A 13871-nucleotide genomic window follows, 5' to 3' on the forward strand; every position below is an offset into this window, starting at 1 on the left:
TGATGATGCTGTATCTCATGCTCATGACCTATACAATGGAAATAATATCTATTTCCCTAGGTTTTCCTGAGAATTAAAGGCAACATTATTAGAAAAAATGTCTACTATACATTAATTTTATATTTAATATAATATTTACTTTTATTTGGGTTTATAAGGGTTTTCTTTTGTTAAAGCTCTAGTTACTTTTCTCCCAGTTTTATTGAGATATAGCTGACATACAACATTGTATTAGTTTAGGGTGTACAATGTGATTTGATATATGTATATATTGCAAAATAATTCCCACAGTAAATGTAGTTAACATCCATCATCTCACAGTTACCATTTTTTCTTGTGATAAGAACTTAAGATCTCCTATTAGTAGCCTAAAATGTTGGAGATGTATAGAATCAAAAGTCTAAATGCAGACTTTTATACAATGAAGAAAATTACAGATATTGTCACTGAATTAACCTGATTAACTCTCAGCTAGGTAGCCCAGGTTTGTTGACTTGTGTTTACCATATTCCAAAATACTTCAAATGGTATATATGTTCTCAAGGCTTATTGGTTTTTCATTCTTTCCCCCCACCCCCCAATGTCAATGGTAGGCAGCAAATGTATTTTGTTTACTTCAATGTTAAAATTTATTAGATATCTTAAGAGTAGTGGTTTAATGGACAAACTGTATGAACATTCTATGAAATAGTATTTCAGAAAATCTGGAGAGACAATTACCCTAACTAAAAGTCTACCATAGCTGTAAACCTCTCAAATACTTACTATACCTAAATTAATAAATCCCTAAATCTTTTCTTCTTCATGAATGTCTTCCTATCATACTACATAATGTCTATTTCCTATAATAACTATTTAGTGCTTTTTTTCCCAACTGAAATACTCTATCTTATGCTATACAGGATCTCAAAAGTGTTAGCACGTGGAGGTAAGATATATCTTCAGAAACCTGTATCATCTTTGGCTCTTCTCTCTCTCTCTCTCTCTCTCTCTCTCTCTCTCATTCCCACTATCTACTCGCAAAACTAGATTACATAGCTCTTTCTACGTCTGTCCTTTCCTGTGGAACTACACCATTTTTTTCCCACCCAGGACAATTTTTTTTTCCGTAGATATTTATTGAGTGCCCATATATAACTCATCGTTATACATTCTGTGACAAGTATGAATAAAAATTGATCAATGCCCTTGAGAAAATTATAGTATAATGAGGGAGATAAATGAATAAACAGCTAATCAAAATTCAGTGTGAATAAATGTCTTTTCTTTCTTTCTTTCTTTCTTCTTTCTTTCTTTCTTTCTTTCTTTCTTTCTTTCTTTCTTTCTTCTTTTTTCTGCTATGGTACCTGATCAGCACAAATCTATTAAATTTGCAATGTATCCATTCCTGGAATGGGGACATCAGTGAACAAAATAAATAGAGCTTTTGCCCTTTATAATTTTCTTGGCTAGTGACAAAAACAGAAGTTAAGCAAATAATTACAAATACTTAAATAAATATTTACAAGATGCTCTATGTTCTATAAAATGGAAGAACATAGCATATATTATTTAACATTTATTTGTCAATTAAATTTTGAACAATAGTTCACAAATAGTTGTTTTCCATAATGTTATTTTTAACTGAGTTTTAGCCAAAGTTAACACGTGTATGCCCAAAGACATTTCCTCCTATTAAAAGCATTAATTTTTAGTTAATGTTGATTACTCCATGGGCATAAACTTGTAGACTTTTTCCTTTTAAAGTTCTGATTAAATTTTTCATCTTCTTTTCTTGGCACAGGAACCATTTCATTGGGTCTATAAATGCCACAATAATTTCATTTTCTTTCATATAGCATTAGTCCTTTAAAAGTGCTCTGGTATTATGTAATTTGCGAACTTTTTGATACAACATAAAGGAAAAATACTAAGTATTTTCAGTTCCTGAGTAACATGAATGGTGTGTAGCAGGTTTGCAGTTACTGTTGAAAATTAACCCATTCTATTTTGATCATTTCCTATCAGGTTCCAAATTAACACTGGAGTACTGATTCTGTTACTTGCCAGTATGTGACTTCAGGAAAATCAATTTTCAGGGCTTCAATTTCATCATTAATGACAGGGGCATGGTTAAACCTGCCTCACTGAATTGTGTTCATATTCGAAGACTTGATTATCTATAAAGTCAGGCACATAGTAGGTGGTTAGGTTCTTTTTTATCATTACATTTTCTACCATATGATAAGAATCTAATAATTGGCACCCACTTAGAAACAGGAAAGATACAGACTGGTATTCCTTTGTGTGCTGCAGAGAGCACATTTTAATTGATTTTTATTGGTATATAATTTTTTCAAAATTTATAAGAATTCTGTAGAGATTATAAAGAAGTTGACTCAAAAGAATTATTCCTGGGTCATAATCACTTCTTAGAAAACACAAAATTTGAATGGATGTTGAGCTTCCTTTTTTCCTTCCTTCTTTCCCTCCCTGCTTCCCTCCCTTCTTCCTCTCCCTTCTCCCTTTTCTCTTTCTTTTTCTTTCTCTTTCTTTCTTTCTTTCTTTCATTTCCTTCTTTCCTTTTTTTCCTTCTTTATCTTTGAGAAGGAAAACTATTCTCTGTATAACCATCTATGACTTGCCAAAGCCAGACTTTTAGTTGTTTCCAACAGAAAGCATTCTTTAGAAAGACTCCTTTCTAACTACTAACTCATAAACTCTTATTAATCCTAAGAATATAAAGTAATGTATAAAGGAAGCAACTGTCATAACTCTGTCTTTGAATTGAAAAAAATAAATCTATAATATTTTTACAAAACTTTTGGAGATATATATATATATATTTAAGCATAAATATTCATATCTTAATTTTAACTTAGCTTTATGTGCTACATAGTTTTGCAATTATTATTTTTAGTGGCTGCTCATTATTTCCTTGAGTTTGTACCAAGATATATTTAACTGATGCCATTTTGTTAGATGTTAAAGTAACTTCTGTTGAGTTATTGTAACAAAAATACATATTGAACATTTTTACATATAACTTATTATCATAGAACAAATTCTTAAAATTTAATTGTTAGCTCTACAATAAAGAATATTTTATAGATGTCCCACAAATATTTGTTGAATAAATGAAAAAATTAATGAATGTTGTTTAATATCTCAGATTAATATTACTAGATTATCCTTCAAAAATGTTCAATAATGTTTTCTTCCACTATATACACTAACTTCATCTTCTACCCTTTCAAAGTATTGGTTTTCTTCTTTTCTTTTTGTCTTGTTTAATCTTCCTTCCTTCTTTCCTTCCTTCCTTCCTTCCTTCCTTCCTTCCTTCCTTCCTTCCTTCCATGGAGAGACAGTGGCAGTTGAAAATTGAGAAAAATTTACCACTATAGATTAACTGAAATGTTTGGAATGAGATGATTAAAAATAAGGACCCCAGACTCAGGCAGCCTATTTTTTACTAGTTTTAGTTGTGTTACCTAGACAAAGCTATTTAACTGCCCCATGGTTTATTTTCCTTTTCTACTATGTTTTAATAATAGTAACTCACTTATTGGGTTGTTATGAAGATAACAAGGACATGTCTGTTTATATAAGCACTTAGTAACTGTTGACCGCAGTTATTATTACTTTTTACTATCTATTTATACTCTCTGGAGTATAAACTTTGTGAAGGCAAGAACATTATCTAGGTTAGTCTCTGCTGTATTCCCAAAACCTACAGGCAGAACCGACACATTTCCCACAACTATTTGTTGAATAAATGAAAAAAATAATGAATGTTGTTTAATATCTCAGAGGTCAGCATTACTATCTACTGACTTCTGACAGACTTGACTGGATTTTTTGTGAAGTAAGTTTCTTTGATGCATCCCAACTGATTATTTACTCTCTGTTGATTTATAACTGACCCTCTGTTTCCAAGACTAGGCCTGAAGTTTGATTTACAGTGTGATTTTGCACTGGCTACCTCAGTTCTTGGAGTTTGAGTATTGGCTCCACAGCATAGAAGTTGGATATTGTCAAGTCATTGAACTCAGTTTTTCTAATATACAGTGATGGTAAAAAGTTTTACATAAAAATTTATTGAGAAGACTGTCCTCATCACAGTGATTGATGTTTCTCTAAGGAGGGTTGAGCAAATCATTTCAGACAGAAAGAATATTCTGTTCTTAAAAGCCTACTGTAAAAGGGATACCAGAACTTCCTTAAATCACCCAAACTAGTGCTTAATCATCCTGTCAGGAAATTCTTTTGCCTGGAGGTGGTTTTGGCATACCCTTTATCAAGAAAGTATTTGCTTAGTAGACCACCCTCCATGTGTATGTTCTGAGAATCCCCCAAAAAGGATTTTTGTAAATTCGGAGGGATCATGGTTTTTTTGAGATACAGAACCTTTCTCTAAGAGTGGGGTGACCACATTCCCCTAAGGAACCATTCATCTATTTCCACTCTCAAGTCTCACACTTCTTATATGGAACCTAAATCCTCTTAATGCAATTTAAGCCAATTTCCTGAGGTATATCTCATTAGAGATGGAGAACAGCTGGCCACTATTTTCTATATAATAAATCTTCATATGCTTTAAGATAGCTTTAATTTGCCATTCTTTTCCTAAGCAATCTCTGCCTTCATTGTTGTTTCCTCTCCTGGCCTTTCATCCCCCATAAGCCTTTTTTTTCAACCCTAATTTAGATCTGTTTAATCCTCAAACATTACCAGCCAAATCATCAACTAAATATAATTTTTAAGATGCTTATCCCTATTTCCCACAGAATATAATGACAATATAAAAACTAGACTTAACTAAAATATTTTTCTTATGATTGTACCACATAAAGTATTTCTTACTATTTTTAGTGTCACTATGTACTAATACAGATTTCACAGTGAGTAAGAATTTTGTGCTAAATCACAAAGCATGATCAGTCTTACTTGCCTATAAATAGAAAGCACAGTAAATTTTAATGTTGACATCTTTAATTACTTTTCTTTATAATATTCCTCACATAGTGACTACTTTTCTCATTGTTGTGTGATCCAAAAATCATCTGTCACTGCTTTAGAAGAATATTCAAATAATTAATATATAGTTTTGTTATTGGAAAGAAAAATAACTGATATAACTGATAACTTTAAATAAAATTAGGAAGTGATTTTCTTCTCTTACAGACACTGCCTTAATTATTTTTATATTAAGATCCAATTAGCATACTAATACTTTGAGTACTTTCAACATAATGGATAACGTAGGCTCTTTTGCTTACATGTCCTTAATTAAGTCCCCCAATGTATTAAGAGGTAAACATTCTTCTTTGTCTTTCACATATGCAAATTTGATACTAAAAGAGTACAAATTTCTTAACTCTGGGCAAACAATTATTAATGAATACAGTGAAAAAGAAAGGGTTTTGTTAAAGTTCTATTATTAATTGCTGGTGCTGAGAGATGACCACCAATGTGGATGATAAGAAAGCAAAAACAATTGCTTTGTAGTCATCAGTACCTGCTGAATACTAAATAATTTTTAGATTCTTTTGTTGTTCTTGCCATGCGAGTGAATGATGAGGTAGTCATTCTGAATCAATCTTAGCACTTAAATAAATCAATAGATACACTATCCCTATCCCTTCTGAAGTTACAAAATTACTGGGGATAGAGGAGCAGGTCCCTCCCTGTTTGAAAAGACAGAATTAGGAGAAAAACACCATAATGGAGCCTTTGTTGTGGGTGGTAACTTTGCTAGTTATTGCTGTGCAACAAACCACCATAAACTTTGTGGTATTATTATGCTCATGATTTCTGTAGGTCACGAACTTGGAATGGGCAGTGCAATAATGGTTTGTTTTCCTTCCATCATGTCTTAGACCCTATCTGAATGGGTCCAGTGTTTGGGAGCTGGAATAAGTTCACTTGTTCACTCACAAGTCTGGTAGTTGATGCCAGCAGTTGGTTTCGACCTCGCCCCAGGGCTAGTGTCTTGACTATCTGAATGTCATCAGGGATTCCTTGAACGTGTGGGCCTCAAGGGAGTAGAACTTCTTACATAGCAGTTTGTAGGGCTCTGAAGGTGAATGTCTAAACTGAGAAGGCAGAATTCGAAAGGACTTTTGTGACCTGGCCGCATAGTGTCACTTTTGCATTTTGCTAGTTAAAAGCAAGTCACAAACCCATGCAGATTCAAGAAAGAAATTCGACAACATTCTTAGATGGGGACGTATCACATTTCTAAAAGAGTACATAGAGTGGGAGATATTATTGTAAACATCTTTGGGAAAAAAAATCTGCCACAAATATTCTTGGCAGACTGGACAACTTGGATCACCCCTTCCACTAAGGACAACTAAAAGTGGGAGAAAAAATCTTTATTTTTCTTTTTAATCTGTTTGAAAGCTGACGTGCTAATAAGATGAGGAGTATTAATAAGACAACTTGAATAAAAAGAATCAGAAAAACATCATACATAGCAAATGGACATACAGGACCTGTAGATGTTTCAGAAGATAGTTATATAAGTTAGAACAACGATACTAAATGTTCAGGAAAATAAATGAGAAGATTGAGATTTTTAGCAGAGAATAGGAAATTAATTACAAAACAAATTCTAGAACTTAAAAATATAATAATTAAACGCAGTAATTCAATGGATGACTTAGTAGCAAACTAAAAACAATTGTAGAGCTGGCTGGATAATAGGTCAGGAGAAAGTCAAAATAAAGTACGGTGAGGCAGAAGTATGGTAAAAACAAAAGAAATTGTAAGAGGCATAGAAAATGTAAGAGAACATGTATCAGTCCGGTAATTGGAGTCACTAAAGATGAGAGAAAGACAAATGGGATAATGGCTTGAACCTTCTCCCAAACTGATAAAATAACATCAACCCACAGATTAAAAGATCAAAGATCACCAAAGAAAAGAAATGAAAATAAAACTACATTATGCAAATATGCCCAACTGCATTTTACAAGATAGGAAAACAATTAACTGGAGGTAGAATAGCCTTTTTAACAAATGGCACTGGCTCAACTGGACATCTGTAGGTCAAAAACTGAACATCAATCTAAACCTTACAATTGTATACAAATATTAACTGAAAATGGATCACAGACTTAAGTGTAAAAACATAAGACTGCAAAACATCTTAGAAAAAAAAAAGGAGATAACCTTTGGGAATTAGGAGTAGACAAAGAATTTTTATACTTGACAGTAAAACTACAAATGATGAAAGAAAACTGGTAAATTGGATCTCATCAAAATTAAGAAATTTCATTTGTAAAATACCCTACTCAGAGGCTTAAAAGACAAGTTAGAAACAGGGAGAAAATATGTGCAAACAATATATATGAAAAAAGACTAGCATCTAAAATATACTAAAAAATTCTTGAAACTGAACAGAAAAAAAAAATCAAATAACCCAATTAAGAAATGAGTAGGAGATATGAACACACATTACTGAAGAGGAATGAAGTGACTAACAGGTGCATGAAAAGATACTTAACATTATTAACCATTAAGGAAATGCAAATTAAAACCACAGGTAGATATCACTACACACTTAGCAGTATGGCTAAAATAAAAAAAAAAAATAGTGACAACACCAAATGCTGATGAGGATGTAGAGAAACTGGATCACTCACACAATGCTGGTAAAAATATAAAATGGTATAGTTTCCCTGGAAAACGATTTAGTAGTTTAAAAAATATATATATAGTTATCATACAACTCAGCAATTAATATCCTAGAGTATTTATCCCAGAGAAATGGAAACTTACGTTCACATAAAAACCCATATAAGAATGTTCATAGCAGCTTTATTTGTAAAGCCCAAATTGGAAACTATCCAAATGTCCCTCAACAAGGGAATGGGTACATATAAACTATAGAATACCACTCAACAATAAAAACAAACAAAAACAAACACAAAAACAAAAAAAACAGAAAACAGTGATAAACACAACAACTTGGCTGAACACTCAGGGAATTGTCCTGAATGAAAAAACCCAACCACAAAAGTTACAGACTATATGATTCCATGTATGTAACATTCTTAAAATGTTAAAATTACAGAAATGGGTGGCAGAGAAACTATTATCACATGTAAAGACTAGAGGTGGAGGAGTAGGGGTGGGAAGGAGTGAGTCCAATTATGAAAGGGTAATACTGGAGATTCTTGTAATCATGGAACTGTTCTGTATTTTGACTGTAGCGATGGTCACATACGCAAACAAAATGAAAAAAAACCTAAATACACATATCCACATGTGCAAATTAGTCCATATAAAATTGGCAAAATCTAAATAAGAAGAATAGATTGTATCAATGTGAATTTCTTGGTTGTGAAATTGTTCCATTGCTATGTAAGATGTTACCATTTGGGGAAAGTGGGAGAAAGGTATATGGCATCCCTTGGTATTATTTCCCATAACTACTTGTGAATCTCAGTTATTTCAAAATAAAGACTTACACATATAAAATAAAGTGAAATAGCACAGGCATATTATAATATAACTGAACAAATGTACAAGATAAAATTTTAAAAGAAGTCTTAGGAGAAAGAATGATTACTTTCAAAAGAGCATCAATTACATTGGCAGCTTCCCCATAAAAGAAGGGAAGCCACAGGAGACTAGAATGATCTCTTTAAATTGCCAAAGGAAAATCTGTACTGATTCATAATTCTATACCCAGAACCCTTATTCCTGAAGAATGAGTAGAGACAGTATCAGATAAACAGAATTGGAGAGAATTTATCATGGGCGTCACCGCAGTAAAGGATTTTCTTTAGCAAGGAGAAAAAAAATCCCAAGTTGAAGATCAGAAAAGCAGGAAGGAATGAGGAGCAGTAAAAATGGTCAAGGATGTCATGAAATCTAAGTGATTATTTACTGAATAAATGTTTGGAGCAAGTTTAAAATATATGCAGAATCAAAACAAAGGACAAGGATGGTTTATAATTTACAGCAGGATAAATGGAATTGTCTGAGCCAGGTAAAATTACCAATTAATGTTCAGCTTTGACAAATAAAGGATGTATCAGTTTAGAAAGCAGGAATCAAGAAACTAAATCTAGCACAGGGCTTTTTTATGTATGGTCTTCAAATGATTTTTACAGTTTTTTAAATTTTATTATTCTTTTTAAAGATTTTATTTTTAAGTAACCTCTATACCCAATACAGGGCTGGAACCTACAACCCTGAGATCAAGAGTAGCATGCTCTACTGACTGAGCCAGCCCTGTGCTCCTGATTTTCACACTTTAAATCATTATTAAAAATATTAAAAACTAAGAAGAGTATGACAGAGACTTTATGTGGTTGGCAACGTCTAAAATATACTATCTAGCTTTTTATAGGAAAAGTTTACTGACCTCTTTCCTAGAGCAAAAACTAAAAGAAGAATGTTTTCAAGCTAGTAGAAAGAAAATGAAATGATAATGAAAAGGAATCTCCCAAAGGAAGACAGAGAACACAGAACAAAGAGAAAGCACTGAGTAAAATGGGAGAGAGATTTAAATACATTGGTAATTATATCAAAGATAAATGAAATAAATGCTGTAATTTTAAAAAGAGGCTATTAGTTTATATTAGATAAATATAAAAACCTAATTATATAATACTTAACAGCAATACGTTTTAAACACAAGGCTCAAGGGTTAAAAAGTAAAACAGTGATAAAATATATAATATGCAAATACACCCGCCCCCACCCAAAAGCTCATTTATCTATATTAAAACAAGACGTCAATTGAAAAGTATTAATAGGCATTGCAAAAGGCATTTCATAAGGAAGGCTTCAATTTGCTGGGATGATGTATCACTCCTAAAAATGTATAAAGCAGTCTCTATCACTCCATCTTAAGAAATCACGATTAGTGGAAGGTTTTAACACACTTCCTTTTAAATTGATACAACAATCAGGCAACAGTAAATATATAAAAGATATGAACAACATGATAAATAAATTAGGTTTAATTTACATTTATGAAATATTGTACCTAACAACTGTAGTGTTCACATTATTTATGATTACACACAGAACATTTCTAAAATTACCACATATGTTTATAAGAAAGTCTTAGCAAATTTCAGAGTATTAAAATCCTGCAGAATATGTATTTTCTATTATGTAATTAAGCTATAAATCAATTACCAAAAAGATAACTAGAGAATAAATCCCAAATCTCTAATGTTGTGAAATTGGCAGATAAACTGCTAAAACAAACAAACAAACAAGGTTTAATAAATCACAGTGGAAATTAGACAAAAGGAAAACTGCGGACTGATAAACAGTAATTTTCGGAATAAATTGTGAAATGAAAAGAAAGTGAAGAATTAAATATATACATATGCTCATTTGTGCAAAAAGAAACAGAAATTAAACTAATATGATTGGTTCTCCAGAGAAGGGGTGTAAGGCTAGAGAAACAGAAAAGGGGTGGCATGGAGTGGGGTGGGGGGGCATACTTTTCTGAGTGAAACTTTGTACAGTTTTGACTATTGGAGCCAAGTTGTGTGTGTGTTTTAACAAATTAGATCAACAGGGGATTGCAAACAGAAATAAATAAATCAGATTATATTTCAGGGGTTCCAGGATGGCTCAGTCAGTTAAACTACCGACTCTTGATTTTGGCTCAGGTCATGATCTCAGGGTTCATGAGTTTAGCCCCACATTGGGCTCTGTGCTGACAACTCAGAGCCTGGAGCCTGCATGGGATTCTGTGTCTCCCTCTCTTTCTGCCCTCCCCCACTTATACTCTGCCTCCCTCTCTCTCTCTCTCTCTCTCTCTCTCCCTCTCCCTCAAAAATAAACATTTTTTAAAATTTCAAATATATAAATTAACCACACCTGTAAAGAATAAAGGAAAAAATTGCCTCAAGGAACTCTAGAACCAATATTGTGACTATTTACCATTAAGCTAAAGATGACTCAACATGCAAAAATAATGCACTTATTAATAGGTTTCTTTTTCATTGAGGTATGGGTTAGCAATTCTCAGGTTAAATATATATCCTAAGATTGAGAAAATACTTTGGTAGTAGGAGCCAGATTTCTATCAGAAAAGGGAATCATAAAATGGGAATGTTTTTGTGACATTTAATTGAAATTTGTTCCATCAGCATGAATTAACTTATCCTTAGATTGATCGACAGATAGAATAATTAGATTGATAGAATAGAACCTAAATTTAAAGCTTTTTATTTTATTTGAGAGAGAGAGAGAGAGAGGACGAGCAAACAGGGAGAGAGATAGAGAATCTTAAGCAGGCTCCACGCTCCTTGTGGAGCCTGATGTGGGGCTCAGTCCCACAACCCTGGGATCATGACCTGAGTGGAAATCAGAGTCTAATGCTCAACTGACTGAGCCACCCAGGCGCCCCACATAGAACCAGGATTTTTAATTCTAAGTTCTGTTTTCTACTGGAACATGGCTAATTCCTGGGCTGGACATGAGAGAGTCCATGATGAACCTGGAACATCTTGTTCCAACAGAAAGTAAAAAAGCATTACAAATGTGTGTGTGTGTGTGTGTGTGTGTGTGTGTGTGTGTGTGTGTATACATAGGGCATGTCAAAAGGCACAGAAGCTCATTTGAAGGGAAGGGCTACCTACCACTTATCAAATCTGGATTAATTCTGAGTATCAAAATAAATAATTATATTGATGAAATTAAATTTAGAGAAAGGCCTTTTTTCTTTCTTTTTTCATGTAGAATGCCAACTATTAATTGCAGAATGGCTGATGGGGTTAAAAAGTCAGCATTTTGCAACCACTATTGTAATAATAGCAAATGCTTGCTAAAAGTAGAAGAGGGAAGTCTGATGAGGAACAAGATATTCATACAATTTCAAAAGCATCTCCCAACAACATACATATAATTTTGAAAAGGAAAATAGTATTGTTATAATGTGAAAACCTGGAAGATACCACCTTTACAAAGTGTTTAAGATTAGCATGTCATGGGACAAATAGATAACATGTGCCTCTTGCTATGTTGTGGTCAGGACACAACATCACTTCTGTGGTTGACATTCTCACTAAAAATGAATAAAATGAATCAAGTCATGAGGAAACTACTGAGAGACAAAAATTGGAGGACATTCTATGAATTAAATGTGTATGCTCTTCAAAAATATCAAGGGCATGAAGGCAAAGAAAAACTAAAATATGTTTCTAGCTTAACTCTAAAGAGTTATAATAATTAAATGCAATTTTAATTAGATGTTTAGTTTTGCTGTAAAAGAAATTATTAGGTCAATTGTCAAAATTTGAAAATGATCTGTAGGGTAGATAAAGGTACTGTATTAATCATACAGTGTTGTATAAGAGCATGTACTTATTTTAGAATTGAAATACTTAGGGGGCAGGGGGCATGATGTCTGCAACCTGTACTCAAAGTTAATGTGGTAGAATAGTAACATGGAGAATGTGAGTGAAATACATGTGAAACTTGTTCTTACTATTTGAACATTATTTAAGTCTAAGATTGTTTCGAAATAAAAAGTTAAAAAAATATTTTATATCTATTATAGAACACTCTGTTGGCAATCTATACTGGTGCACCTACTTCTTTTCTCTGAAGGCTGCTTACTGGTAATGTGCAGTTCCTTGGTAAGGACCTTTGTCTGCCTGCAGGAGCATTGTGGTCCATCTGGAAGGAAAGCCAGAAGTGCCAGAAAGTTAATGGCACTGAAAAAAGCCCTCACCCAATGATGGATTAGAATATACAGTGGATAAATACCCAACACTCTTTGACTCTTTGTTAGGTCTTGAGGTACATTTTAAGTTGTCTCCCTGAGTTCACTTAAGGAATTAAGTTCGAGTAGCCCATACTGCTAACTTGCTTAATAATTTATCCCCTAGTGGCTTTCTTTCCTGGCTCACTTCTTTATCCTTAACCAGATTGCTGGGATTTTCTCTCAAATACATTCATGCACTTGAATATTTGTTTGGGAGTCTGTTTCTGGGTAAACCAAAGTAAGACATTTACTTAAGGACATGATTATAAATAGATCCTCTGTATTGAATACTAGAATTTAGATCATATATTGGCCCTATGACCATGTATGTCTACTGCTGGTGGTGACTAGAGTACGAATAATTTCTGGTATACTGTAACATCATGATTACTAAGATCCTTACCTTTAGTGAATTGGGATGGTAACTGGGTGACAGAGAACATATTGGCCCATGCAGTATATCTAGCATTTGGCAGATACAGAGCAATAATAATTATAAGGATTGTGGAGTTAGTTGGTTATTATTAACCAACATTGAAGCAGTGAAGGAATAAAATGATAGGCTTAGGACAATCAACTCAGAATACAGGGTAAACATCAGAAGGTCTTTATGGCAACATTTAGAGACCCTCATGTCCTGCAAGTGGAAAGCCAACTATATCAAAAATAATGTCTGATTCTGAGAGTAATGAAGTACATAAAAGACAGAACTCACTCACAGTCTTGGCAAGGCTACAAAGGGGACTCTGAGATAGGTTGAGATATTTGGGTGGATGTTCTTGACAGCTTTCTATCCCTAGATTCCATTAAACACTTTGGGATTATAAATCACCTACTTCCCCTTATAAGATGATAGCAGCCCCTTGGTAGAGAAAGGCAAGTTTGTATTGACTACAGGACATGCAAAGTCGTTACCTGATTTATTATGTATGACAAGAGAACTTACCAGGTGACTGTATGCTCAGAGGATATTCTTCTCACTACAATGATAACAAATCCCCAGTGAGAAAGTAGACTTTGTTGGAAAGTTTTATGATGGCTATATAATGTAGATCAGTGTTATTGGTAGGAAATGCTATCATGGAGCCAATAGTGATGGGTTTTTAAAATAGCAGCACTAAATTGCAGAAGGCAAAGTAAACAT

The sequence above is a fragment of the Acinonyx jubatus genome, chromosome D1 (genome assembly GCF_027475565.1).
Source record: "Acinonyx jubatus isolate Ajub_Pintada_27869175 chromosome D1, VMU_Ajub_asm_v1.0, whole genome shotgun sequence".
Classification (NCBI taxonomy): Eukaryota; Metazoa; Chordata; class Mammalia; order Carnivora; family Felidae; genus Acinonyx; species Acinonyx jubatus.